General features: G+C 41.9%; 1 protein-coding gene and 1 pseudogene across 2 annotated transcripts in view; both read left to right on the forward strand.

Annotated features, from left to right (window-relative positions):
• Positions 1–6,030: 6,030 nt before the first annotated feature.
• Positions 6,031–27,273, forward strand: part of Mrap2 (melanocortin 2 receptor accessory protein 2) — a 138,742-nt gene continuing 117,499 nt past the window's right edge. The window contains exons 1-4 of one of the 2 annotated variants that reach the window (XM_070011034.1): positions 6,031–6,268; positions 7,231–7,300; positions 9,807–9,973; positions 10,570–10,702. The gene's annotated coding sequence lies outside the window, so the exon portion shown is untranslated. Of the gene's footprint in view, positions 6,269–6,996; positions 7,072–7,230; positions 7,301–9,806; positions 9,974–10,569; positions 10,703–27,273 lie in introns of those variants that run through there. The other variant, XM_070011035.1, reaches the window with a different exon arrangement.
• Positions 9,777–15,833, forward strand: LOC138819011 (tyrosine-protein phosphatase non-receptor type 11-like; annotated as a pseudogene).

Here is a 27,273-nt window from a genome sequence, read left to right on the forward strand (position 1 = left end):
CATTTATAAGATGTTTTCTTTGTTGCTTTGTATGTCCCTCCCCAACTGTATAACCCCTGCTTTCACTGTATTTGATGTTGGTATAATTTGTGGAGGGGAAGGGAAAAAACAAATCGTTTAAATAGGGATACAGGTGGACCCATTGCAACAATGAGAGGTACAAGTCGTTATGTCAAAAACGTACTTTACAACTTTGGTGCTGGGGGGGGAGGGGGAAAGGGGCAGAGGGGGGAGCGGAGAGGATTGGGAGGGGCAAGAGGGGGATGGGAAGGGATGGGAAGGGGAAACAAAGGAGGAGGCTACAATGCTTGATAAGAAATGTACTTATTATCTTGCCCATGTAATTGTAGCCCCTCTGTACAGTATTTTCACAATCAAAAAAGGAAAAAGAATCATAAGTAAAAATTAAAACAAATAAACAGAAATTGTTACGTGAAGATTAGCAATGATGCATTTCTTTGTTTTTACAAATGAGCTATCAGCTTTATGATTATAAACATGTGTAAGATTATTAAATTTCAACTAATTATTTAACTCCACTGTCCACTGAATTGGGGTTTTGATTTACATTTTAAATAAGAGTTATATAAACATTAGAGAGGTACCTCAGGCAATGAAAAGGGGACTTGAAAGGAATATTCCTTTGAGATCAAGGAGGTTTGAAGCTGGCCAATCAGGTGGTCTTCAGGGCTGTTTCTCATTGCTAAGGTACCTCTCCTTGTTGGTCCACTCCCTTTGAGACTAATCAAAGGATGAGCTTAGAGGTTGGTGAACAGCAGCAGCTTGAGTGGAAGGCTTTTTTTAAAAAAATACACTACTGTTTAAATGCAGGAACTAGAGAAGTCATTGGCTCACTAGACTCTGAATTAGAAAGAAAAATCAAGGCCAACCTGAGCAGCACATCCCCAAGAAGAATATGATGGTGGCAAAAGAGCAGATAGAACATTTGTGCAGAACATGGCAGGACTTCTCCTGCTCAAGATACCAGAATGCCCAAGCATCAGCCTGACACAGGGAGGAGAATAAGTCAGATTCACAGGCAGAAGCTTTTGACAACAGACTCAGAAGCACAGCAGATGGAAAGGGACTTGACAAATGGGATTATATCACACTAAAAAGTTTCTGCACAGCAAAAGATATATTTACTAAACTAGAAAGTCAGCCAGCAAACTAGGAGAAGATCTATGCCAGAATTATATCTGACAAAGGCCTAACGTACAAAATATACCAAAGCAGCTCAAGATACTAACCCCCACTTCCGCTAATACACCAATCACTAAATGGGCAAAGGAACTAGGTACAGACTTCTCAGAAAAAGAGGTAAGGCCAGAAATGAACCTACAGACCCATACCCATCTAATATTTGATAAGGGAGCTAAAAAATAGAATGGAAGAAAGACAGCCTCTTCAGTAAATGGTGGTGGCAAAATTGGTTAACTACCTGTAGAAAACTAAAGCCAGATCCTTATTTATCACCCTGCACCAAAATCCACTCCAAATGGATCAAAGACCTCGGAGTCAAAGCAGACACTCTGAAAACATTAAAGGATGGAATAGGAGAAACCCTAGGTCTCCTTGGCACAGGCCGAAATTTTCTTAATAGAGACCCAGAAACACAACAAATCAAAGAAAGGTTAGACAAATGGGCTTGCATGAAATTGCAGAGCTTCTGCATGGCAAACGACATAGCTAGCAAGATCAACAGAAAGCCTACGGATTGGGAGAAGATCTTCACTAGCCATACAACAGACAAGGGTCGCCTATCTAAAATATACCTGGAACTCAACAAATTAAATCCAACAACAACAAATCTTCAAAGAAACAACTGCCCAATAAATAAGTGGGCTAAAGACTTAAAGAGAAACTTCTCTGAAGAGGAAAGAAGGATGGCCAATAGACACAAGAAGAAATGCTCAACCTCTCTAGCCATAAAAGAAATGCAAATCCAAACAACCTAGAGATACCACCTCACCCCAGTTAGAATGGCTATAATCAAGAACACTATTAACAACAGATGCTGGAGGGGATGTGGACAGAAGGGAACCTTACTGCATTGTTGGTAGGAGTGTAAATTTGTTCAACAACTTTGGAAAGTACTATGGAGGTTCCTCAAAAGACTCCACATAGAGTTCCCCTATGACCCAGCAATCCTACTTTTGGGCATTTACCCAAATGTTCACAAACAAGACCACACTAAAGCTACCAGCAGCACGACTATGTTTATTGAAGCCTTATTTCCCATAGCCAAGATATGGAACCAACCCAGATGCCCCTCAGTAGATGAATAGATCAAGAAAATGTGGTATATATACACAATGGAATTCTATGCCTCTATCAGAAGAATGACATTGCCCCATTTGTTAGGAAATGGAAAGACTTGGAAAAAATTACATTAAGTGAAGTAAGCCAGGCTCAAAGAAACATAGGTCCCATGCTTTCTCTTATTTGCAATAACTAGTATATGTCTGAGTCAAGCAGAAAAGGTCAGATAAGTTCATGTTAGGGAAATGAACCCTAAGATATGTATTCAAATGTTTTTTTTTTTCTTTCATGCGATTGTTTCTAACAAATTTATAAGATTATTTCTTTGTTGCTTTGTATGTCGCTCCCCCACAGCATCACCCCTGCTTTCACTGCATTTGATGTTGGTACAATTTGTGGAGGGGAAGGGAAATCCTTTAAATAGGGATACAGGTGGACCCATGGCAATAATGAGACATAAAAGTCATTATGTCAAAAACGAACTTTACAACTTTGGTGGGGGGGAGGTCTGGTGGGGGGAGGATGGGATGGGAAGGGGAAACAAAGGAGGAGGCTACAATGCTTGATAAGAAATGTACTCATTATCTTGCCCATGTAATTGTAACCCCTCTGTACAGTATTTTCACAATAAAAAAAGAAAATCAAAGAAAAAAAAAAGAAAAAAAGCTAAGAATGGCAAAGAAGCACATAAGGAAATTCTCATCATGCCTGGCCATAAAGAAAATGCAAATCCAAACACCTCTGAGATTCTCACTGCCAACAATGGCCACTATTGTTAATGCAAACAACAAGAAAGGCTGGCAGGGCTATGGGCAAAAAGGAACCCTACTGTATTGTCATTGGAAACGTAAACTAGTACAGCCACTCTGGACAGCAGTCTGGAAATTCCTCAAAACCCTAAACAGAGCCAGGCACCAGTGGCTCACACCTGTAATCCTAGCTACTCAGGAGGCTGAGATATCAAGGTCACGGTTCAAAGCCAGCCCGAGCAGGAATGTCCGTGATACTCTTATCTCCAATAAACCACTAGAAAGTTGGAAGTGATGCTGAGGCTCAAGCAGTAGAGCTCTTGCCTTGAGCTGAAGAGCGCAGGGAAAACACACAGGCCCAGAGTTCAAGCCTCATGACCAAAAAAAAAAAAAAAAAAAAACACACACACACAAAAAAAATTAACTAAACAGAGACTTTTCCCATGACCTAGCCATATCACTACTGGTTATCTAACCTGACCATCATGAGCCAGGATATGATAAAGACACCTGCATATCCATGTTCATTGTCATACTATTCATAGTAGCCAAGATATGGAAACAGCCCAGATGCATTATAGTCGATGAGCAGATCCAAAAAACTTGGTACCTATACACAATGAAATTTGACATAACCATTAGACAGAACATATAATGTCATTTGCAAGGAAATGAATCAGGTTAAGTGACATAAGCCAAGCTCAGAGAGACAAATGGCACATTTTGATATGCATAAATTAGATCTAAAATAAATTGGAATACAGGTGGACCTATTGCAACGATGAGATGTACAAGTCGTTACGTCGTAAATGAACTTTACAACTTTGGTGGGGGGGGGATCGGGTGGAGGGGTGGGGGGAGGATGGGAAGGGATGGGAAGGGAAAACAAAGGAGGAGGCTACAATGCTTGATAAGAAATGTACTCATTATCTTGCCCATGTAATTGTAATCCCTCTGTACAATATTTTTACAATAAAAAATAAAAAATAAAAAAATGGAATATGAAATCTTCTACAGAATTCTAGATATTCACACACAGTGAGACCAAAAGAGGATAATCTTAGGAGAGAAAAAGAAAGGCATAATGCCTAAGTGCTTCTTCATGTTTACATAAAATAATGAGCATATTGAAACAAACTCCCAGATATGAAAAAAAGACCTCTCTTTTTAACTTTTTGATAATTCTTTCTTTTTACATATGGTGCATTTAAGTGTGTAACTTCTCAAGGTTGGGGGAAATGTGAAGAACTTGAGGAAAAAAGTTAAAAATGTGAAGCAGTGGAGCTCACTAGACACTGATGTAAATGAGCTATACAACTCACAGGTAGAGATGGGAGAGAGAGGCTTGAGAGATAATGAGGAAACAGAAGACACTGTAGGAAAGAAAATGTACTCACAGCCTAACATAATTATAATCCTACCATATATAAATCAATAATAATTTTAAAAATTACTTCTATTTGATTACACCACTGAATTGGGAGGAAATTGGGGTTTTTTAGGTTTGGGTTTGGGTCGGTGCTAGGGCATTTGTATCTAAAGGCATTTGTATCTAAATTCCAGTGGCTCACACCTAGAATTCTAGCTAATGGGAGGCTGAGTAGAAGGACTGTCGTTTGAAGCCAGATTGGGCAGAAAAGTTTGCAAGACTCAATCTGAGAAATAAGCAGACTTGGATGATTGTTCAAAGGGAAGAACACCAGGAAGTGGCGCTGTAGCTCAAGTGGCAGAGCGCTCACCTTGAGCTGAAGAGCTGAGGGACAGCGCCCAGGCCCAGAGTTCAAGCCCCACAGCCGACCAAAAAAATAAAATAAATAAATAAATAAAAAAAACAAACAAAAAAAAAAAAAAGGGAAGAACACCAGTTGAGAACACAGTTCCCTGAGTTCAGTCTCCAATACACAATAAAATGCATGTGTTTTTTTTAATCAGGCAAATATATGCTTAATATGACAATATTAAAGAATTACTATTAAAAATGAAGAATATTAAACCTATATAAGAAAATGCCACTCTCTTGGCGACATACTCAGAGAGAAATATTGTTAAAAATTCTTTAGATAAAATTGGAAAGAAAGGGCTGGGAAGGTGGCTCAGTGGTAGAGCACTTGCCTTGTATGCATTAGGTCCTGGGATCCTTTCCTCAGCACCACATAAGCAAAAAGAAAAAAGCCCGAGGTTGTGGCTTAAGTGGTAGAGTGCTAGCCTTGAGCTAAAGAGCTGAGGGACAGTGCCCAGGCCTCTCAGAGTTCAGGCCCCACGACGGGAAAAAAAAAAATTAAAAAATTTTTAAAAAAAGGAATTGGAAAGAAGATATGGAAAAAGAATAAAATTTGCACCACTATTGAATGTGCTTGCTGAGAATGTGAGGGTAAATAATACCTATATTATTTTTCTCTACTTCTGCTAGGCTAACATTTTTTATAATATGGATGGAAACATCTCCAAGTTGCCAGGAAAGCCAAGAATTCACTTTTTTTTTGTAGGTCGTGGGGACAATACCCAGGCCCAGATTAAGCCCCAGAACTGGCAAAATACATACATACATACACATAGACACATACGTTTTCCTCCCTGATCAAAAATAAAGAGCAAATAGGTTTGCCAAAAATAAAAATCATATAGATTTTTCTACACAGGTGGCTATATCTTCCTGTAAAAATTAAGTAATTACTACCATAAATAATTACATATTTTTAGGCTACAATGTAATATTTCATGTACATATAAATTGGGTGTGATTTAATCAAGTTAATTAACACCTCACAGTCTTACCATTTTGTGAGTAGAATAGTTAAAACCTATCTACATACTAATTTTGAAATAGGCAAGTCATTACATTAACTGTACTGTGAGAACCTGTAGGGTGGGAAGCCCAGCCAGGAAGCCCCGCCCAGTGGCACTCCAGGCCACTTGGTGGGCCTGGTGTCAAAGGGCAGCTTGGGGGGCGGGGCACCGGATATAGGGAGGAAGTAGTTCCGGGGAGGAGTTAGGGAAGGGTGATTCCACCACAAGAGACCCTCAAGCTGGGATGTGCCTCCAGGAGGGCAGAAGGGGCTGGGCTGGCTTGAGGGAGACCCGGCCCTGGGAAGCCCAGGCTGGCCTGAGGGGAGACCCAAGCTGGCAGAGAGGCCCAGGAAGGCCCTGGCCAGCCTGAAGGGAGACCTAGGCCTGGGGAAACCCCGGCGGGCCTGAGGAGAGACCTGGGCCAGTGGAGACGCCCTAAGAGGCCGGGCCGGGCCTGAGATTAGACCCAGGTGTGTGGAAAGGCCCGGGCCGGAAGCGAGGCCTGTGCAATACAGAGGCCCTAAGAAGCCTGGCCGGGCCTGAGAGTAGACCCGGGCCGGAAGCGAGGCCTGCGCAATGCAGAGACGCTAAGAGGCCCGGCCGGGCCTGAGAGTAGACCCGGGCGGGTGGAACGGCCCGGGCCGGAAGCTAGGCCTGCGCAACGGAGAGGCGCTAAGAGGCCCGGCCGGGCCTGAGAGTAGACCCGGGCGTGTGGAAAGGCCCGGGCCGGAAGCTAGGCCTGCGTAATGCAGAGGCCCGGCCGGGCCTGAGAGTAGACCCGGGCGTGTGGAAAGGCCCGGGCCGGAAGCGAGGCCTGCGCAATGCAGAGGCGCTAAGAGGCCCGGCCGGGCCTGAGAGTAGACCCGGGTGGGTGGAAAGGCCCGGGCCAGAAGCGAGGCCTGTGCAATGCAGAGGCGCTAAGAGGCCCGGCCGGGCCTGAGAGTAGACCCGGGCGGGTGGAAAGGCCCGGGCCGGAAGCGAGGCCTGTGCAATGCAGAGGCCCGGCCGGGCCTGAGAGTAGACCCAGGCGGGTGGAAAGGCCCGGGCCAGAAGCGAGGCCTGCGCAATGCAGAGGCGCTAAGAGGCCCGGCCGGGCCTGAGAGTAGACCCGGGCGGGTGGAAAGGCCCGGGCTGGAAGCGAGGCCTGCGCAGGGCCAAGAGGCTCGAGGAGGCCTGGTCTGTCAGAGAGACCTGCTTAGGGTCGAGGGGCCTGTGGAGATCGAAGAGGCCCGCAGACCCGCAGAGCATTGGAGAAGCCTTCAGAGGTCTGATGGTAATGATTTTTTTCCACTGATAAGAAATGTTATGTAGACGGATATGATTAGGTCAACTTTATTATTTTAACACATATGAACAAAATATACTTTCAAATATGTTTTAGTATTACATCCTTATATCTTTGCTTTATTTTTATTTATTTATTTTTTACCAGATTCATGCATCCATGAAAATTCCACCAAGAATTCCCTACAGAGTAGAAGCCAGTTTGTTACATGTAACAGGTGAGCCAAATAATATTTTTCAACTTAAATCTGAAGTAACATAACAATCATGTTTTCATAAAATGTTTTAAATTTTATTTACTATTTACTTATTTTTTTTGTCAGTCATGGTGCTTGAAAAATTTTTTCCCATTAGAAATAAGATGTTGAAGAACAGTATCATTATTGTATTTTTTTTTTTTTTTTGGGTCCGGTCGTGGGGCCTGAACTCTGGGCCTGGGCACTGTCCCTCAGCTTTTCAGCTCAAGGCTAGTGCTCTACCACTTGAGCCACAGCGCCACTTCCGGCTTTTTTGCTTATGTGGTGCTGGGAATTGAACCCAGGGCCTCAGGCATGCAAGTCAAGCGCTCTACCACTGAGCCAACTTCCCAGCCCCCATTATTGTATTTTGTAGGCTGGTTTCAGTAGCTCACACTTGTTATCCCAGCTATTTAGAAGGAGCTGGGCTGGAGGCCACCCTTGTCAAAAAGTTAGTAAGAGCCAGGTGCCAGTAGCCTCATAACTGTAATCCTAACTACTCAGGAGGCTGAAATCTGAGGAACACGGTTCAAAGCCAGCCTTGGCAGGAAAGTCTGTGAGACTTTTTATCTCCAAGAAAACCAGAAGAGGTGCTGTGGTCAAGTGGTAGAGAGCTCGCCTTGAGCTGAAGAGCTGAGGGATAGCACTCAAGCCCAGAGTTCAAGCCCCACGACCGACCAAAGAAAAAGTAAGACTCTTTATCTCAACTTTATTGTTTATAATGTTTGTTTATAACCTGCTAGTTGTACAATGGGTAAGTCAGTCCTGTTGGTCAGCTAAAGTTGTTAATTCAGCACAGGTGTAAGAATGTCTCATGAAGCTAGATCCTAGATTTCTAAGAGAAAGAAACACAAATCTAAGTCCTTAAAGATGCTAACTACAATGAATTAAATTCACAGTCCATTACTGGGAGGGAAGAGTATCTTTTTTGTTGGCTATCTTCAACAGCCAGATGCATTTTTCTTTTTCTTTTTAAAAAAATTTTTTATTGTGAAAATACTGTACAGAGGGGTTACAATTACATGGGCAAGATAATGAGTACATTTCTTATCAAGCATTGTAGCCTCCTCCTTTGTTTCCCCTTCCCATCCCATTCTCCCCCTAAACCCCTCCCCCCCCCCCCCCCCCCCGCACCAAAGTTGTAAAGTTTGTTTTCAACATAACGTCTTGTACATCTCATTGTTGCAGTGGGTCCACCTGTATCCCTATTTAAGCGATTTTTTTTTCCCCTTCCCCTCCACAAATTATAACAACATCAAATACAGTGAAAGCAGGAGTTATACCATGGGGGAGAGAGATAACAAAGAAACAAAGAAATAATCATATAAATGTGTTAGAAACAATCGCATGAAAGAAAAAAACATTTACCAGATGCATTTTTCTATGCAAATGACTATCAGCACAGAGGAGATTGAAGGCAGACTCAATTCCTGGATCAATGAAGACAGTGAGGAGCTGTGTGGATAGCTGGTGCAGATGAAAAACAGTTCTCCAGACAGCAGACAGCATCATATAAGAAACAATTGAGAATTTCAGAAAGTGAGCTGGCAGAGTTGTCTAGGTGGGAGCAGTTAAGACACTCTCCTCACTGCTAAGAATTTACATTACAGGGTGTTTCCTATAAGAGATGTAGAGACTTTTGAACTACTTTTGAACTACTTTTCATCTTTCTGAGGGAAAATAGAAGATTCCAGAGAGATGAGAGGTGTGAGCCACTCATAGGTGGGCATGTACTGGGAACAATTGCTTTCTCTGGGTTGGCAAGTCTGGTAGGAGGAGGGGCTTGTGTCTCCTGAAGTATCTTGGTGTTTCAGACCACTGAAGGAGTCTAGTTATGCCCAAGGGCCTAGGTCAACCACAGCGAAGTTGAAAATTTTAGGTGATCACTAGGCCTCAGATGTAATGTAGCTCAGTAAAAGAGTAACAAGAGTGGTGTTCTTGTAGTTAATTGAAACTGAGTTATATCCCCTGGTGGACTCACAGGTAAACAGCATAGAAGATTTCTCCCATGGGGGAGAAATCATAGAGGCTGTTGCATTAAGAAAGTAACAACTAAAGTATGTTTTGAATTTGCTTAGTTGGCCTTTCTTGACTTTTTAGTTTTTCCCTGTGGCATTGTGTTAACTAGCAGGTATGTTGAGAATTTTTGAATTACAAAAATTATTAAGAGGCACTCACATTTTGTAAATAAGGAAGAAATGTTTTTGGGAGCTGGACACTACTGCTCAATCCTGTGATCCTAGCTACTCAGAAGGCTGAGATCTGAAGACTGAAGTTCCAAGCCAGTCCAGATAATAATCTCCATTTAGGCATCAAAAACCATAGAAATGTAGCTTTGTCTCAAGTGACAGAGCACCAACTTTTAACAGAAAAAGCTCAAGAAGAGTGCCCAGGCCCTGAGTTCAAGTTCTCATACTTGCACAAAGAAAGAAAAAAGAAAGAAAGAAATGGAATAATAATGGAGCTTCCTGTGTTCATGTCTTCCCAGGACAGCAGACAGGATATAATCCTGTTAAGTAAAAAGAAGTCCCAGTTGAAGCAAATGGATGAGCAGTTGATAAAGGACCGCAGCAAGACAAGAGCCTTTAAGGTGGATGACAAGCTTAGCAAAATCAATAGGAGCTGGCATCATATCTTTGATGTCCCTGGATCGAGGTAAGAAATGACTTGAAATTGCTTCCTACTGCCAATGTTACTTCATGGAGGTAGGACACTAAGCATGGTCTTCCTCTACAGACACCTGGCAGTCAGGCTTCTGATTTTACCTTATCCTTAAAATATGAAACAGAAGGCTGGGAAGGTGGCTCAGTGGTAGAGCGCTTGTCTTGCATGCATGAGGCCCTGGGTTCCATTCCTCAGCACCACATAAACAGAAAAAGCCGGAAGCGGTGCTGTGGCTCAAGCGGTAGAGCACTTGCCTTGAGCTGAAGAGCTAAGGGACAGCTCCCAGGCCCAGAGTTCAGGTCCATGACTGGCAAAAAAAAAAAAAAAATTGAAACAGAAATGAGTGAGAACAGAAGCTCTCCAATCTAAATGTTTCTTCCTTAGGTTTAGAATACTTTATAAATAAGCTAGAGCCGAAATAACACTGTGTGACTCTCTTCCCCCAGAATTGTAGTTCTGTAGCACTAGAATAGAAACTGTGTGTGAGGAAGGGGCTGAAGATATGTGTTTTCTTAGAAGGGAGAAAAATGCTCACGAGAAATTTCAGAGAGCAGAGATGTCATCCCTTTTCTTACTTTCTTGGGTAGGGCAATGTCAACCATCATGCAAGATGCTGAACCAGTGAATGAAGAGAGCATGCAGGGCAGTGAGAGGTCTTGCTGGCAGCTGGAAACTTGGAGTCACTGATTAATCCTAAGGAATCTTTTTTTCTCATAAATAGTAAGTGCCATTTCAGTCCTCAGCACTGTCTGTGGCTGCTGTTCTGGTCTGTGTGTCTTGGTCTCTAGCTTTTCCTTTCATTAAAATAGAATCCACAGATGAGATGGAGACTGTTGAGTGTGTGCTCAGCCATTATGGATTGGCATTGGGCTCTCCAGGTATGGAGATGCCTAAGGGATTGTAGTCTTTGACAAGCAGGAAAAGACCTGATTATGCTAGGTGGAAAATGGACAAGTCTTCTGAAGAGAAAAATGCTTCAGAGAAGCGGTTAGCTCCAAAATGTATTGTTAACCTTCATGTCTCCAATCAATGCTGGGCGATCTTAGAGTAGTTGATTCTTTTACTATAGAGCTAGCTATTGAGCCCTGTTAAAAGATAAAATGGGTATAGGGTTGTGTGCAGTGCAGTGTTTTCAGCAACTGACAGCTGCATGCGGGTTTGACTATTGGTTTGTTTCAGTACTGATGGAGGTACTTTTGCTCATGTCCATTTTCCTTAGCAACTTTTTTTTTTTTTTTTTGGTCAATCATGGGCCTGAACTCTGGGCTGGGCACTGTCCCTCAGCTCTTCAGCTCAAGACTTTTGCTCTACCACTTGAGCCACAGTGCCACTCCTGGCTTTTTCTGCTTATATGGTGCAGAGGAATTGAACCCAGGGCCTCATGCATGCAAGGCAAGCACTCTACCACTGAGCCACCTTCCCAGCCCCTTAGTAACTTTTTTAATGCTGCCCACAATAGAATAGGAATTTTTGTTAACTTGTACAATTTTGATTTATTTTATGTAATGGTAGATTATACATAAAGAAAACAGGGCTGAAAGATAAAATAATTTCATTTTCACAAATATGAATTAATCTAAACAAATACGCATTGAGTATTTAAGTCCTCCACCTTACAATGTATGACTTGGCTTGCTAGTTTATTCTGGAGGAAAGGCTTGTTCCTCATTTTATATTCATGAGCTAAGACAAAAGAAAACTTTGTTTCTTTTGTTGTTGTTGTTGGTCATGGGGCTTGAACTCTGGGCATGGGCACTGTCCCTCAGCTCTTCAGCTCAAGGCTAGCATTCTACCACTTGAGCCACAGCGCCACTTCCAAGAAAACTTTTTGTACCTTTATGATAGTCTGCATTTCTATGCATAATTCCTGTAAAAAGGCATGTCTTTTAAGACTAAGGGGTATTCTTATTTCCACTGGTTTCATAGAAAAATATCTCTACAATTTGACATTTTTCACTTTGCATCTAAAAATGTTCTTGTTCTATTTATGAGATCTGGAATTCAGCTTCAGGACACTTTGTTTCTTTTGGGGGGGTCAGTGTTATTTGTTACAATTACATAAATGTGTGTAGGTACATATAAATATATACACATATATGTGTGTATGTATATTTGTGTATATATGTGTGTGTGGTTTATGAGTTTGTATGTGTATATGTATATATGAGAAATTTAGCTCAGAGGCCCTGGATAATGATGTAGGTAAGGGTAAAGAACAGAGCTACATAAAGAAACTACTTAGGTGGTTGATGTAATGCAGGGTTGTCCCAACAGTTTGGTTTCTGAATTGTTTTCTTGTTACTTTTTAATTGCTCAGGATGTAGAGGTTTCCAAGAGCAATAGTAATAAGGCCTTACTAACATTGCCTTTGGTGAGCATGGACAAAGGGCACATACTGCCTGACCTAGGGAAAGGTGGCAATTGGGTTAGAGTGTCTGTAAAGCACAGAATAATGTAATTGGCATATTTTTATTGGTTCCTGGGGGATGTTGTATCTAAGAGCTACATTTTGATTCATATTCATCTGGGGTAACTCAGCCTCCACATAGAGGTTGGGGCATAAAAGTGTTTTAAGTCCTGACTGGATGAAACTTGATTAACTTCCTGGTGATAGTTTTCTTTCTGTCTGTCTCTTCTTTTTCTTTAATGGCCTAAGTATGCTTGTGCTCTTCAGTACTTGTCTCCCTAGTAACTGGGATAACAGGCCCGCAGCACTACACCTTGCCCAGTTGACTCTATTCTTTGGGGGAAAAGATGATACAGACACTGAGGTGGAGATATATATCTGTATACCCATATATATGCCACAGGGAATGGGTCTAGATAATTTATTTACTACTGTAAATCTGTGAACAGTCTGTATCCTTTTTTTCAGTTTTTTTAATGGTAACTACAAAGGTATACAGAGGGATTCCAGTTAGATGAGTCAGGTAATGAGTACATTTCCTTTCATACAGTGTCTTCCCTTCCCTCATTCTCTCCCAGTCTTCCCCTCTCATCTCCACCCATGAGTTTGTACAGTTCACTTCCATCAGTGTCTGCTACATTTTCTTACCCTCTTTCCCTTGAGTTCTGTACTCTCTCCCTACAGTCTGGAAGATAAATATGCTAGTATACCATATGCTAACATACCAATCTGCATTTTTCATTCATTGGACTTTATAAAATAATTTATTTGCTGGGTCTAGTGGTTCACACCTGTATTCCTAGCTGCTGAGGAGGGCTAAGTTCTGAGGATCATAGTTTGAAGCCTACCCAGCAGGAATTTCAGGGATTTCTTATCTCCAATTAACCTGCAGAAAGGCCAGAATTAGATCTGCAGCTGAAGTGGTAGCCTGTTAGCCTGGAGCAAAAATGATCAGGGTCAGCTTCCAGGCCTTCTCTCTCCTCTCTCTCCCCCCTCTCCTCTCCCCTCTCTCTCTTCTCTCTTTTCTCTCCCCTCTCTTCTCTCTCTCCTCTCTCTCCTCTCTTCCTCTTCTTTCTCTCCCTTCTCGCTCTCCTCTCTCTTCCCCCTCTCTTTTTCTCTCTCCAGATAGAATTTGTGCTTTTGCAAACCACAATTATTCCTTATGAGTCATCTCTGCAGGGCATGTCTTCATGAAGTCTTTCCTACTTCCTCTAGCTCTGGCAAACTGAGTTATCTGAGAATATAAGAGCTCTGGTTCCTTGCCATAAAATAAGTTTGTAGAAGGCTGGGAAGGTGGCTCAGTGGTAGAGCGCTTGCCTTGCATGCATGAGGCCCTGAGTTCGATTCCTCAGCACCACATAAGCAAAAAGAAAAAAGCCAGAAGTGGCACTGTGGCTCAAGTGGTTGAACGCTAGCCTTGAGCTGAAGAGCTGAGGGACAAGCACCCAGGCCCAGAGTTCAGGCCCCAGGACTGGAATCAAAAAAATAAGTTTATAGAAATATAATGAACTCTAGTATTATCTTCCCTTGGACTTCGGTATGCTAAATGTTCTGTAAGAGTTATGGGAGAGGAGGAGCACTGGGCTTATGGGAACAGCTGCACAAAGCCCAGGAACCCACAGGTATCAAGGAGGGTCTGCATGTACCCAGTTGGTTCTGCCCCAACCCCCCACTCCCTAGGTATGGTCCCAAGTGGGCCTCCCTGGGCCAGCCTGATGTGTATGAGGCTGAGCGGAGTCCAAGGGTGGTTTGACCCAAACATTACTGGTATGGAGGCAGAAAATCTCCCGCTGAAAACAAGCATTGATGGCAGCTTTTTGGCAAGGCCCAGAAAAAGTAACCCTGGAGATTTTATGCTTTCTATTATGAGAACTGGAGTCCACAGCAAGATTCAGAACACAGGAGACTTCTACAATGTATATGGAGGGGTAAATTTCTCATTCTAGCTGAGCTGGTCTAATGATACCTGGAGCATCATGGCAGCTGAAAGAGAAGAATGGAGATGTGATGGAGCTCAAGTTCCTCTGAACTGTGCAGATCCTACTTCCTACTCACCTCCCTGAAAAGAAGCAGACAAACTGCTAAGAAAAATGTAAGCTTGTATGGGAGAGCCAGAGCCATGCTGGGGATTTTGTTCTCTCGTTGTGTACCTGTGACAACAAGGACTAGAGCAGTGATGGCATCTCTAAAGTGACCCATGTGGGGATAGCTGCCAGGAGCTGAATATGATGTTCATACACGAGAATGGTTCCAATCTAATATAGATCACAGTACTACATCTCAAGCATCCTCTCAACACAACTTGGATTAATGTTGTTGAAATTGAAAGCCAGGTTTGAGAAATGAGCAAGTTTTAGCCAAGATCACAGATAAAACAAGGATTTGGGGAAGAATTTGAAGCACTACAGCAATAGGAATGCAAACTTGTCTAGGGCCAAAAAGAGGGTGAAAGGCAAGAACATAAGAACAAAAATAGATATATAAAGATCTTGCCCTTTGATGACACCAGGGTCATTCTACACAAAGGGACACCGGTAGGTGGGTTTCTGATGACATTAATGCAAGCATCCTCATGCCTGAATTTGACCAAGTGCGACAATTCAAAGCCCCAAAAGAGTTACAGTGCCATGCAAGGCTGCCTGCAAAACACACTGAAGCACTTCCAGTGGATGGTGTTCCAGGAGAAACTCCTGGGTGCCTGTTGTTTCAAGCAAGGAAGTGGAGAGAGAGAAGAGCAAATGTGAAAGACTGAATTGACCAGTGTGCTCTCAGAGTACTGGTCATGTGTGTTTAGAGCCTCAAAAGAAAGTGTGGCTCCTGATTACATTCTTAGGGAGTTCAAGTTCTCACAGTTGGACAATGTTATACAAGGAGAATGATCTGGCATTAACATTTGCAGACCTGAGTGACATGCCCATTGACTCTGGAGGCATGTTAGACTTGCTGGAAGAGGTCCACATGAGATGCAGGTCCACATGACCTGCATCTCATGTGGTTCACTGTTGTGGTTCACTGCAGTGCTTGGATTGGCCATATGAGGATGTTCATTTTGATCAACATCCTTATTGATGACATCAGAGAGAAAGGTATGGACTGTGACTCTGACATTCCCCAAACCATTCAGATGATGTGGTCCCAGAGATCAAGGGTAGTTCACACAGAAGCCCAGTACCAGTTCACTGACATGACTGTCCAAGATTATAATGAAACACCAGAACACAGGATTGAAGAAGAGCAGAAAAACAAGTAGAAAACAATGACTACACCAATATTAACTGTTCCCCAGTGGACCAGATAGGTGGAGATCAGATGTCCCTTGTACCATGTACCTTTAATGCCAATATGAGTGAGAACAAGGCTTGAGTATACAAGAATATGGGCCTGATGCAGCAGCAGCTTCAGAGCTTCAGAAAGAGCACTGCATCACTGGGAGCACAGACGTAGATGTAGACTTTTACCCCTTGCCCAACAAGGTAAGAACAGAGGTAGGAAAGCTCACAGAAGGAATGGTTGACTGCGTTTGGATTTCACAATTTGAAACCATTTAAAGATCACTGTGTTTTAACTCAGAAGTTCATTTCCTCATATTCAAAGAAATCATCTCTACAATATATTGTCCCATATTCTAGAATTTTGCTTTGAATTGGGGAAGTAGTTAATGTGTGCTCATATTTTACAGATTGTGGGATTGAGATTTGAGCTGTTTTGACTTTTTGTTTGTTTCTATGAGGATCATGGGACACTTGTAAGAAGAAATGGCCTGGGAAATTAAGTAGCAGCGTCCTTGGGAAGTGAGAACAATTTTGTTAACCATTGCTGCCATCTTATATCTGTTGAATAGAACACCACAGTCGCTGTCTAGGTCAATTATAATATGGTTCCAGGATGTGGAATGCTCAAGACTCAGAAGCTTCATCTTGTTGCATTGTAACAGAGTTGAAAGCACCATGTGGTCATAGAGAGCAGGAGAGGCCTGAAACACACCCTGTGCATGACATTACTTGAACCCTAATCACTCCTCAAGTTTGGAACCTTGGCAGGAGTTGCATTAGAGAGCGAGTTTCTAAGAGATTCATATTGGCACAAACATTCAGCCAAAGCATTTATCCATCAATACTGGGTATTTATTTACTTCGCTGGATTCCTTTTTTTTTTTTTTTTGGTCAGTCATGAGGTTCAAACTTGGCCTCTTAAGTAGCTAGGATTACAGGCATGAGCCACCGATGCCTAACTCAGTGGGTTCTTTTTTATTCTAACTAAATGACCAAGCTGATATATGACATGGTTGTCACAAGTTGATTTTATTAAAAAACCCAGAGGAAGTGAAGCTATGGCTTAAAGTAGTAGAATACTAATCTTGAGCCAGAAAGGTCAGGGATTTTGCCCAGGCCCAGAGTTAAAACCCTATGACCCATAGAAATAAAAAAAATATGTAAGAAGTCATAAGCATGAGTTTGGTGTTGTGGGTCAGGTAGTAATGTACCAGCCTAGTAAGCAAGAGACGGTGAGTCCATACTTTAGTACCCCCCACAAAAGAATTAATTAAAAGGTCCTGAGAATCTTAGGAATTAGGATGAGATGTATTTTCCTCTTAGCAGAGGCCATTTGCCATTACCTTTTGGCTGATGAAGTCATGAGGAGATAGCAGGTTCTCTGTCTCTGCAGTTGACATAATCACCTTGTATTTAGTACAAAGGAGGTGTCATGATCATGAAATGTCAATGATGTCTACCACCTCAGTCTAAGCTGGGTCAGTTGAGTTGGTGTACAGATCCTATAGATGGTCACTTAAATGGTTGGTAGGGTACCTGAGATGTTGGGATAGCTGGGCTTTGTTTCTTGCTTGTGGAGTCCTCAGAGTTTCTCTTTGGTGTGGTCTCTGGTGGCCTTCACAATATGGCAGTTCAGAGGTCCAGGTGCTGAAAAGTGGTGGTGACCAGGCCTTCCGACTCAAGCCACAATTCTGTGTCTCCCTTGTGTGCCCTCAGATGAGACAGGTCAGGCACATGTGTAGGCAGCCTAATTTGGGATTGTTGGTAGATATTAAAGTGCATAATACCCCATAGCTGTTTGAGTACTTTAACATTTCAAGCATAGGATTTTATGTTTTATATTTCTGGCACATGGTATTGAGCTTTTTAAAAATTGAATTTGACCTCAATTTATTTTTTAATAAAAAGATCATCCCAGTTACATGGGAGGCTGAGATCAGGAGGATTGTGTTCCACAATAGCCTGGACAAAAAAATAAACTCTCAAAAAGCTGAGTGTGTGGTATGCATCTGTCATCCTGGTCTGGCAGGAAGTTCAAGTAAGAGGACCACAGGCTGTCCTGGGCAAAAAGGATCAACACAAAAACTGCAAAGACATGACTACAGTGGTAGAGCACTTGCTTAGCAAGCCTGAAACACTGAGTCAGATGTTAGTATGGCCAAAAAATAAAATAATCAAAACAATAAAGTGAAGCCAAATAAGACCCTCATGTCCATTACAGGATCCTTCTGAAATTCAAGGCCATCATTATTGAAACAAGTGACATTTGAAACACGGATGGGAATACATGAAACGAGATGGGAGTATACAAAAGGATGTCTGGGGTTCTCTGCTTCTTCAATCAGGAAAACAGTATACATTATTTTTAGAGGTTATTTTATTGGGAATTTTAAGGACTACTGTGAATTCTTGGGTTCTTTTTTTTTTTTTTTCTTGGTCGGTTGGGGGGCTTGAACTCTGAGCATGGACACTCTCCCTCAGCTCTTCAGCTCAAGACGAGCGCTCTACTGCTTGAGCCACAGCACAGCTTCCCGTTTTCTGGTGGTTTAGTGGAGATAAGTCTCACGGACTTTCCTTGCCCAGGCTGGCTTTGAACCATGATCCTCAGATCTCAGCCTCCTCAGTAGCTAGGATTACAGGCGTGAGCCACCAGCGCTTGGCCTTTCTTGGGTTATTTCTAAGGTGAGGGAATATGGGAAAGTAGATATTAGGTGTCTTTTGTAAATTAGTGATCCAGGAGGGAGGCAGGTATAGACAGAAAGCTGGCCCAGGGCAGGTTTACCTTCTGTCTATGGTGGGGGTGAGGATTTTACTTAGAAAGTCCATGGCATCGTTGATTTCAAGAAGCCTTTCCTAGGATCCGTGTTAGTCCTTAATTTAATTTTTCTTTCTTCCTCTTGAAAAGTAAGTTCCAAAGCAGAGTTTATTGTATCATTCATCACTAAAATTTCTACCTTTTTCACTATGGGCAGTTTATAGGAGGTCAAAATATAAAGTAGTTGGTTTTTACTGTGTCATGTAACTTTGCTATAAATCAAACTAATTTTTACAAGTTTTCATCCTAAGACTCATGTAACTAATAATTTGCTTGTTCATGAGTGAATGCTGGTTCTTCATTTATAAAAGCTAATGTGAAAAGATCCTGTAATAAGCTGATTACTAGACTGACATTTAATTTTCCTGCACAGGATGAAATACTAACCAGAGTATTAAAAGATATATACTATTTTATTGATCAATCTATCTCTTAAAAGGAATACTCTTTAGGATTTCGTCATTTTTATGTGAGTTTTGTAAACATTAATAGTAGTGTTTTAATTGCCTTTTTTGTCCATGTATAGTATGTAGTATATTTGCAATTGTTTTATTAAAATATGTAGAGAAAAAGAGTTATTTATAGGAACATATGAACCTTTTTTTTTTTTTTTGTCGGTCATGGGGCTTGAACTCTGGGCCTGAGCATTGTCCCTCAGCTCTTCAGCTCAAGGCGAGCGCTCCACCACTTGAGCTACAGCACCACTTCTCGAACATAGGAACTCTTATGCTATCAATAACACTATTGGGTGGAAGTACTCTGATTTCCCACCACTTAGTGACTCCTAATGGCATTGCTTGTATAGTTTTGGTGTGGGAATGAGCTGGTGGACTTATACAAATTTGTAAGGAAGCACTTTAGGAACCATTTAAAGGAATTGAGTGGCCTAAAAATATAGGTCCCTTATTTTCCATGAGGTAAGAGTTCAAGAAAAGATTCTGAATAGTTGCCTGGGACACACTTTGCTCTTGAAATGTCTACCCCTGGCCCACCTAGATGTGCCCTTTCTGGAGGCTGAGCTCTTTTTTAATTTAATCCAGGAAGCACTCAGCCCTCATGAGGGGCTTTGAGATTTCAGTAGCTCTTAAAGCCTAGGCAAGAGATAAGCTTGCTTCCCTCCTTCAGTCATTTGCAGCTTTATGACTTCCAGCAGGCTAACAGTTACCTTCTACATGCCTATAGAATTGCAATTGGGGATAGCTGGAAGCTGTGGATGTCATCTAGTCCAACTGGCCATTTTGCAGATGGCAAAGTGAGACTCACATTGCAGAGTCACACACTGGGGAGAGGAGGCAGTGTAGAGGTCAGAGTTACACAATAGGCAGAGGGATAGAGATGACAGTTCACCTCTCCCAGTTCCCAAGTCCTGCTTGTGTGTGAATGGAAGGAAGGTGAGATAAAGCTCCAAGGTCAAGCTGGAGGGGCTCGGGCATGTGCCAGAATCCAAGATGTTCCTTCTAATTGGGGAATTCTGCTCTAGATTCTTCAGTGCATTTCAGGAAAGGGAATATTGGGATTGATGGCAGACCAACAATCAGTATGAGATGTTGGGATTGATGGCAGGACCAACATCAGTATGAGATGTATCTACTTTAAATGTGTCCAGGCCTCAGTGTGCATTTCCTCCTCTTGGAAGTTGAAAAGATTTTCTGTCCTGATTGTCAGTCTTTGTGCTTATGAGTTCCACTTGGCAGTCTTGCTAAGAAAGTGATGTTGTGATTTCCTCACCTGGGCAAGGAAGGTTCAAGGTAGTGAGTATGGCAAACAGAATCACTCTCTAGGCTTGTCCTAAGGAGGACTGTCTATGTGGTTGATGGTGCTTACAGCCTGGGTTCCTGGCAAGGCCTCTGGTAGCTGCCTGTGGGCATGTTGGATGGTACCTTTGGCTGCAGTGAGTATGGAGTTGGCTTGGCTGTGTCTTGTCTCTTTTATTTGTATAGTATACTAACCCAGCATTCTGATTGATGTCTGAAAAGCCTTCCTTTCTTGGGGATGAATTCTTCTTGATGCAGTTCCAGACCAGTCACCCCTTTCAGGCTTTTTCTGTGCTTGGAAACTCAAATGTGAACATAGAATACCCAAAGCTGCTGCATGAGGGCTTAGACGATCTCATTAACCCATTTTTTGCTCATTTGTGGATACTTGTTGTGGTGTTGAGCCCACAGGTCCAGGGAGCTTCCTTGTTGCTTTTGAGCATTGTGGACCTCAGAGTGAATACTCAGTGAATACTGAGTAGTACTCAGTACAAGAGCTATACTCAGTGATTACTGTATAGTACTCAGTATAAGAGCTAATTTGTGTACTCTTACTGGTGGACATAATGAGTGCTCAATTATGGTAGGTGATTCATAAGTGCATCAGAAGGGCATGTGGATTAAGGGTTGTTTTAATTTCATACCAAATATAGATGAGAAATACTTGAGTCTTTCACTGGAGGAAGGGGAGAATGGCTCTGAATATCTGGAGAAGAGATGTTTTGCCTGCCCAGTCTGATATGGCTCCAGTCATCCCCAATCACATCCAATTGTGGCAGTGCAAATTGGGTTCCAGCATCAAAAGCTCCCTGTTTGCTGAGCCAAGCACTTTTTATTAGTTACTATATCTGTCTTTTGATTGTGCATCACCATTGCTTGATTCAAGCCTGCGTGTTTATCTTGGATAAAGGAGCTGGAAGACCAAGTGAGTGACTTATGAAACTTATTTTCTTTTGCTTATTCTTCAATGCATAAATAGTGGTTTTAGTGCCACACATTGGCAGGGGTGAGGAACAATGGCTCCATGTCCTCATTGGACCTGAAGGATCATAGTTCCCATGGGGCTCCACAGCAGGGCTGCCCAAGGGTGTGGTGGGTGTTCATCAACACTGCTGCAGTTAACAAATGGGGCACAAACACTTCAGAGTGTTTGCAGGGATATGAGTATTAGAATAGCATGGCCATTTTTGTAATGTTAATGTAAGTCAATAAATAGCACATTTGCCAGAATAAAAGTATCCTGTTTATTGTAAAAAAATTGTAAAATTGATAAAGCATGATGAAAAACTAATTCTAGATCCCAGCAGAAAGATTGGAATACTACCAGCACCTTAATGTGCAGTGTTCTACATTCTGCCAGGCATTTGTGTCTATTTTTTTTTAAAGTTGGTTGTGGGGCCTGAACTCTGGGCCTGGGTGCTGTCCCTCAGCTCTTGAACTCAAGGCCAGGACTCCACCACTTGAGCCACAGTGCCACTTCTGTTTATATGGTGCTGAGAAATCAAACCCAGGGCCTCATGCATGCAAGGCAAGCACTCTACCACTCAGCCACCTTCCCAGCCCATTTGTGTCTATATTACCTATAACACATACTATCACTTTCACAAGAAGAAGATCAACAGTGTATTTTCTTTGAATTCTCTCACAACCATGGTGTCTCTGGTTTACCAGGTTAGTGATTGACTTGTTAGCTCCCCCAGAGTCATTCTGGATCTGTTGTAATTGCCCTCCCCATAAGCAATCTTCTCAATCTTACAAATAGCAGAGTAGCTGAACACTGGGTAGGAGGTAGATTTTAGATCATCTACAGCTATGTGGCCCTTGGGGAGGTTTCTAAGTAGTCCCAGGACAGGAGTTGGGATAGCTCTGTTACTCACCAAATACCAGGTTGCTCTCTGTTGTTGTTGGAATGGCTTTGGGTATGCTCTTGTATGGCTGACCCGTAAGTTTTGAGGTCAGTTGTGACTAAATTGTGCTATGTCTCCGGCTCTGTCACTTGTCCTTTTGAGGGTTATTGAAGATACCTTCCCGTGCTTGCTGTTGGATCTAGGGATGTGTATATGATCAGTTTTCTTTTTAGCAGCATGCAGCATTTGGAGTAACATGATGGGAAGTGCATGACTGTGGGTCTTGTCAGCTTGGAGGGGGAAAATCACAGAAGAGAGGATCACAAACTCTTAATGTGTCTTCTCCTGACTTTAAGAAAACTTAGAGTTTTCTTCTCTTTGCTTGTTGTAATGAGTGTCAAATAGCTCCATCTTGTTGCTGCTGTCCAGTTTCCTTTCCCCAGCAAGATCAATACTCAGTAGACTCTGACAATCAGGAGAGCAGCAGACTTGATTTTGAAACATTTGACACCCCCTCTCCCAGTCTTTTTTTTTTTTTTTTTACTTTTTCCTTCTCACTGGACCCTTTCTGGACTTCTATAAAGACATTCAACATCCAATAATACTGCCTTTGCTGGTCCTTCCTCCTGTACCAGCAAGTCTCTTGACAACTGAATTCCTTTCTGCTCTCCTCACCTTTCCTATCTTATTGCTTAGAAGACAAGCTATGACATACTGTTTCCTAGTCCTATGATTAATCTGCTTATGATTTGTCAGTGACTTCTTATGCAAACAGGATAAAGTAAATCTCCTCACATGGCTTCTGGGCTTGTTTGACCAGCCCTGGCATTTGGACATGGTTTCTACAGCAAGATTGGTCCTGATTTTGTAGCAAGAACTGGACAACAGGTAATGGCTAGTTGTCACTATATTATGTATGTTTGTGCAGATGTGTCTTTATAATTGCAATCTTGTGGCTTTCCAAGCCCCCTATTCTTAGAGAAGATCCATATTTTAAAGCAGCACCTGTTTAATTTTCTACACAGTTGAAAATGCCATGTAAGTGCTTTCCAGATTTCCTTGCAATCAGGGTGCAGGAAGTGATCATCTGGACTCCTGCCTGGCAGAGATAGCAGCAGTGGCAGAGGGCAGTGTTGCTAATGATGATGACCAAGCAGGTGTTGGTGGCAGCTTCAGCTGAGGTGTCTGGACCTGGTGCTGTGGCATCCATGGTAGCTTCTTGGGACCAGTCTGCAGAAGATGTGTAGACTCATTCTTGATGTTGTGCCTCTGCATCAAGAGTGAGTTCTTGGGCTGGGAAGTTGGCTCAGTGGTAGAGTGCTTGCCTCGCATGCATGAGGCCCTGGGTTTGATTCCTCAGAACCACATAAGCAGAAAGCAAAGCCAAAAGTGGCGGTGTGGCTCAAGTGGTAGAGGGCTCGCCTTGAGCTGAAAAGCTGAGGGACAGCGCCCAGGCCCAGAGTTCAAGCCCAACGACCTACAAAAAAAAAAGCGAATTCTTGGCTTTCCTGGCAACTTGGAGATGTTTCCATCCATATTATAAAAAATGTTAGCCTAGCAGAAGTAGAGAAAAATCATATAGGTAATATTTACCCTCACATACTCAGCAAGCACATTCAATAGTGGTGCAAATTTTATTCTTTTTCCATATCTTCTTTCCAATTTCTTTTTTAAAAATTTTTTTAATTTTTTTTTTTGTCCCGTCGTGGAGCCTGAACTCTGGACCTGGGCACTGTCCCTCAGTTCTTTAGCTCAAGGCTAGAGCTCTACCACTTAAGCCACAACTTCCGGCTTTTTTCTTTTTGCTTATGTGGTGCTGAGGAATCGAACCCAGGGCCTCAGGCATACAAGGCAAGTGCTCTACCACTGAGCCACCTTCCCAGCCCTTTCTTTCCAATTTCTATCTAAAGAATTTTTAACAATATTTCTCTCTGAGTATGTCTCCAAGAGAGTGGCATTTTCTTATATAGGTTTAATATTCTTCATTTTTAATAGTAATTCTTTAATATTGTCATATTAAGCATATATTTGCCTGATTAAAAAAAAAACAACACATGCATTTTATTGTGTATTATATTGGAGACTGAATTCAGGGAAGTGTGTTCTCAACTGGTGTTCTTCCCTTTGAACAATCATCCAAGTCTGCTTATTTCTCAGATTGAGTCTTGCAAACTTTTCTGCCCAGTCTGGCTTCAAACGACGGTCCTTCTACTCAGCCTCCCATTAGCTAGAATTCTAGGTGTGAGCCACTGGAATTTAGATACAAATGCCTTTAGATACAAATGCCCTAGCACCGACCCAAACCCAAACCTAAAAAACCCCAATTTCCTCCCAATTCAGTGGTGTAATCAAATAGAAGTAATTTTTAAAATTATTATTGATTTATATATGGTAGGATTATAATTATGTTAGGCTGTGAGTACATTTTCTTTCCTACAGTGTCTTCTGTTTCCTCATTATCTCTCAAGCCTCTCTCTCCCATCTCTACCTGTGAGTTGTATAGCTCATTTACATCAGTGTCTAGTGAGCTCCACTGCTTCACATTTTTAACTTTTTTCCTCAAGTTCTTCACATTTCCCCCAACCTTGAGAAGTTACACACTTAAATGCACCATATGTAAAAAGAAAGAATTATCAAAAAGTTAAAAAGAGAGGTCTTTTTTTCATATCTGGGAGTTTGTTTCAATATGCTCATTATTTTATGTAAACATGAAGAAGCACTTAGGCATTATGCCTTTCTTTTTCTCTCCTAAGATTATCCTCTTTTGGTCTCACTGTGTGTGAATATCTAGAATTCTGTAGAAGATTTCATATTCCATTTTTTTATTTTTTATTTTTTATTGTAAAAATATTGTACAGAGGGATTACAATTACATGGGCAAGATAATGAGTACATTTCTTATCAAGCATTGTAGCCTCCTCCTTTGTTTTCCCTTCCCATCCCTTCCCATCCTCCCCCCACCCCTCCACCCGATCCCCCCCCACCAAAGTTGTAAAGTTCATTTACGACGTAACGACTTGTACATCTCATCGTTGCAATAGGTCCACCTGTATTCCAATTTATTTTAGATCTAATTTATGCATATCAAAATGTGCCATTTGTCTCTCTGAGCTTGGCTTATGTCACTTAACCTGATTCATTTCCTTGCAAATGACATTATATGTTCTGTCTAATGGTTATGTCAAATTTCATTGTGTATAGGTACCAAGTTTTTTGGATCTGCTCATCGACTATAATGCATCTGGGCTGTTTCCATATCTTGGCTACTATGAATAGTATGACAATGAACATGGATATGCAGGTGTCTTTATCATATCCTGGCTCATGATGGTCAGGTTAGATAACCAGTAGTGATATGGCTAGGTCATGGGAAAAGTCTCTGTTTAGTTAATTTTTTTTGTGTGTGTGTGTGTTTTTTTTTTTTTTTTTTTGGTCATGAGGCTTGAATTCTGGGCCTGTGTGTTTTCCCTGCGCTCTTCAGCTCAAGGCAAGAGCTCTACTGCTTGAGCCTCAGCATCACTTCCAACTTTCTAGTGGTTTATTGGAGATAAGAGTATCACGGACATTCCTGCTCGGGCTGGCTTTGAACCGTGACCTTGATATCTCAGCCTCCTGAGTAGCTAGGATTACAGGTGTGAGCCACTGGTGCCTGGCTCTGTTTAGGGTTTTGAGGAATTTCCAGACTGCTGTCCAGAGTGGCTGTACTAGTTTACGTTTCCAATGACAATACAGTAGGGTTCCTTTTTGCCCATAGCCCTGCCAGCCTTTCTTGTTGTTTGCATTAACAATAGTGGCCATTGTTGGCAGTGAGAATCTCAGAGGTGTTTGGATTTGCATTTTCTTTATGGCCAGGCATGATGAGAATTTCCTTATGTGCTTCTTTGCCATTCTTAGCTTTTTTTCTTTTTTTTTTCTTTGATTTTCTTTTTTTATTGTGAAAATACTGTACAGAGGGGTTACAATTACATGGGCAAGATAATGAGTACATTTCTTATCAAGCATTGTAGCCTCCTCCTTTGTTTCCCCTTCCCATCCCATCCTCCCCCCACCAGACCTCCCCCCCACCAAAGTTGTAAAGTTCGTTTTTGACATAATGACTTTTATGTCTCATTATTGCCATGGGTCCACCTGTATCCCTATTTAAAGGATTTCCCTTCCCCTCCACAAATTGTACCAACATCAAATGCAGTGAAAGCAGGGGTGATGCTGTGGGGGAGCGACATACAAAGCAACAAAGAAATAATCTTATAAATTTGTTAGAAACAATCGCATGAAAGAAAAAAAAAACATTTGAATACATATCTTAGGGTTCATTTCCCTAACATGAACTTATCTGACCTTTTCTGCTTGACTCAGACATATACTAGTTATTGCAAATAAGAGAAAGCATGGGACCTATGTTTCTTTGAGCCTGGCTTACTTCACTTAATGTAATTTTTTCCAAGTCTTTCCATTTCCTAACAAATGGGGCAATGTCATTCTTCTGATAGAGGCATAGAATTCCATTGTGTATATATACCACATTTTCTTGATCTATTCATCTACTGAGGGGCATCTGGGTTGGTTCCATATCTTGGCTATGGGAAATAAGGCTTCAATAAACATAGTCGTGCTGCTGGTAGCTTTAGTGTGGTCTTGTTTGTGAACATTTGGGTAAATGCCCAAAAGTAGGATTGCTGGGTCATAGGGGAACTCTATGTGGAGTCTTTTGAGGAACCTCCATAGTACTTTCCAAAGTTGTTGAACAAATTTACACTCCTACCAACAATGCAGTAAGGTTCCCTTCTGTCCACATCCCCTCCAGCATCTGTTGTTAATAGTGTTCTTGATTATAGCCATTCTAACTGGGGTGAGGTGGTATCTCTAGGTTGTTTGGATTTGCATTTCTTTTATGGCTAGAGAGGTTGAGCATTTCTTCTTGTGTCTATTGGCCATCCTTCTTTCCTCTTCAGAGAAGTTTCTCTTTAAGTCTTTAGCCCACTTATTTATTGGGCAGTTGTTTCTTTGAAGATTTGTTGTTGTTGGATTTAATTTGTTGAGTTCCAGGTATATTTTAGATAGGCGACCCTTGTCTGTTGTATGGCTAGTGAAGATCTTCTCCCAATCCGTAGGCTTTCTGTTGATCTTGCTAGCTATGTCGTTTGCCATGCAGAAGCTCTGCAATTTCATGCAAGCCCATTTGTCTAACCTTTCTTT

This window comes from Dipodomys merriami, unplaced genomic scaffold, assembly GCF_024711535.1.
Source record: "Dipodomys merriami isolate MVZ:Mamm:240054 unplaced genomic scaffold, mDipMer1.0.p SCAF_8, whole genome shotgun sequence".
In the NCBI taxonomy this organism is placed as follows: Eukaryota; Metazoa; Chordata; class Mammalia; order Rodentia; family Heteromyidae; genus Dipodomys; species Dipodomys merriami.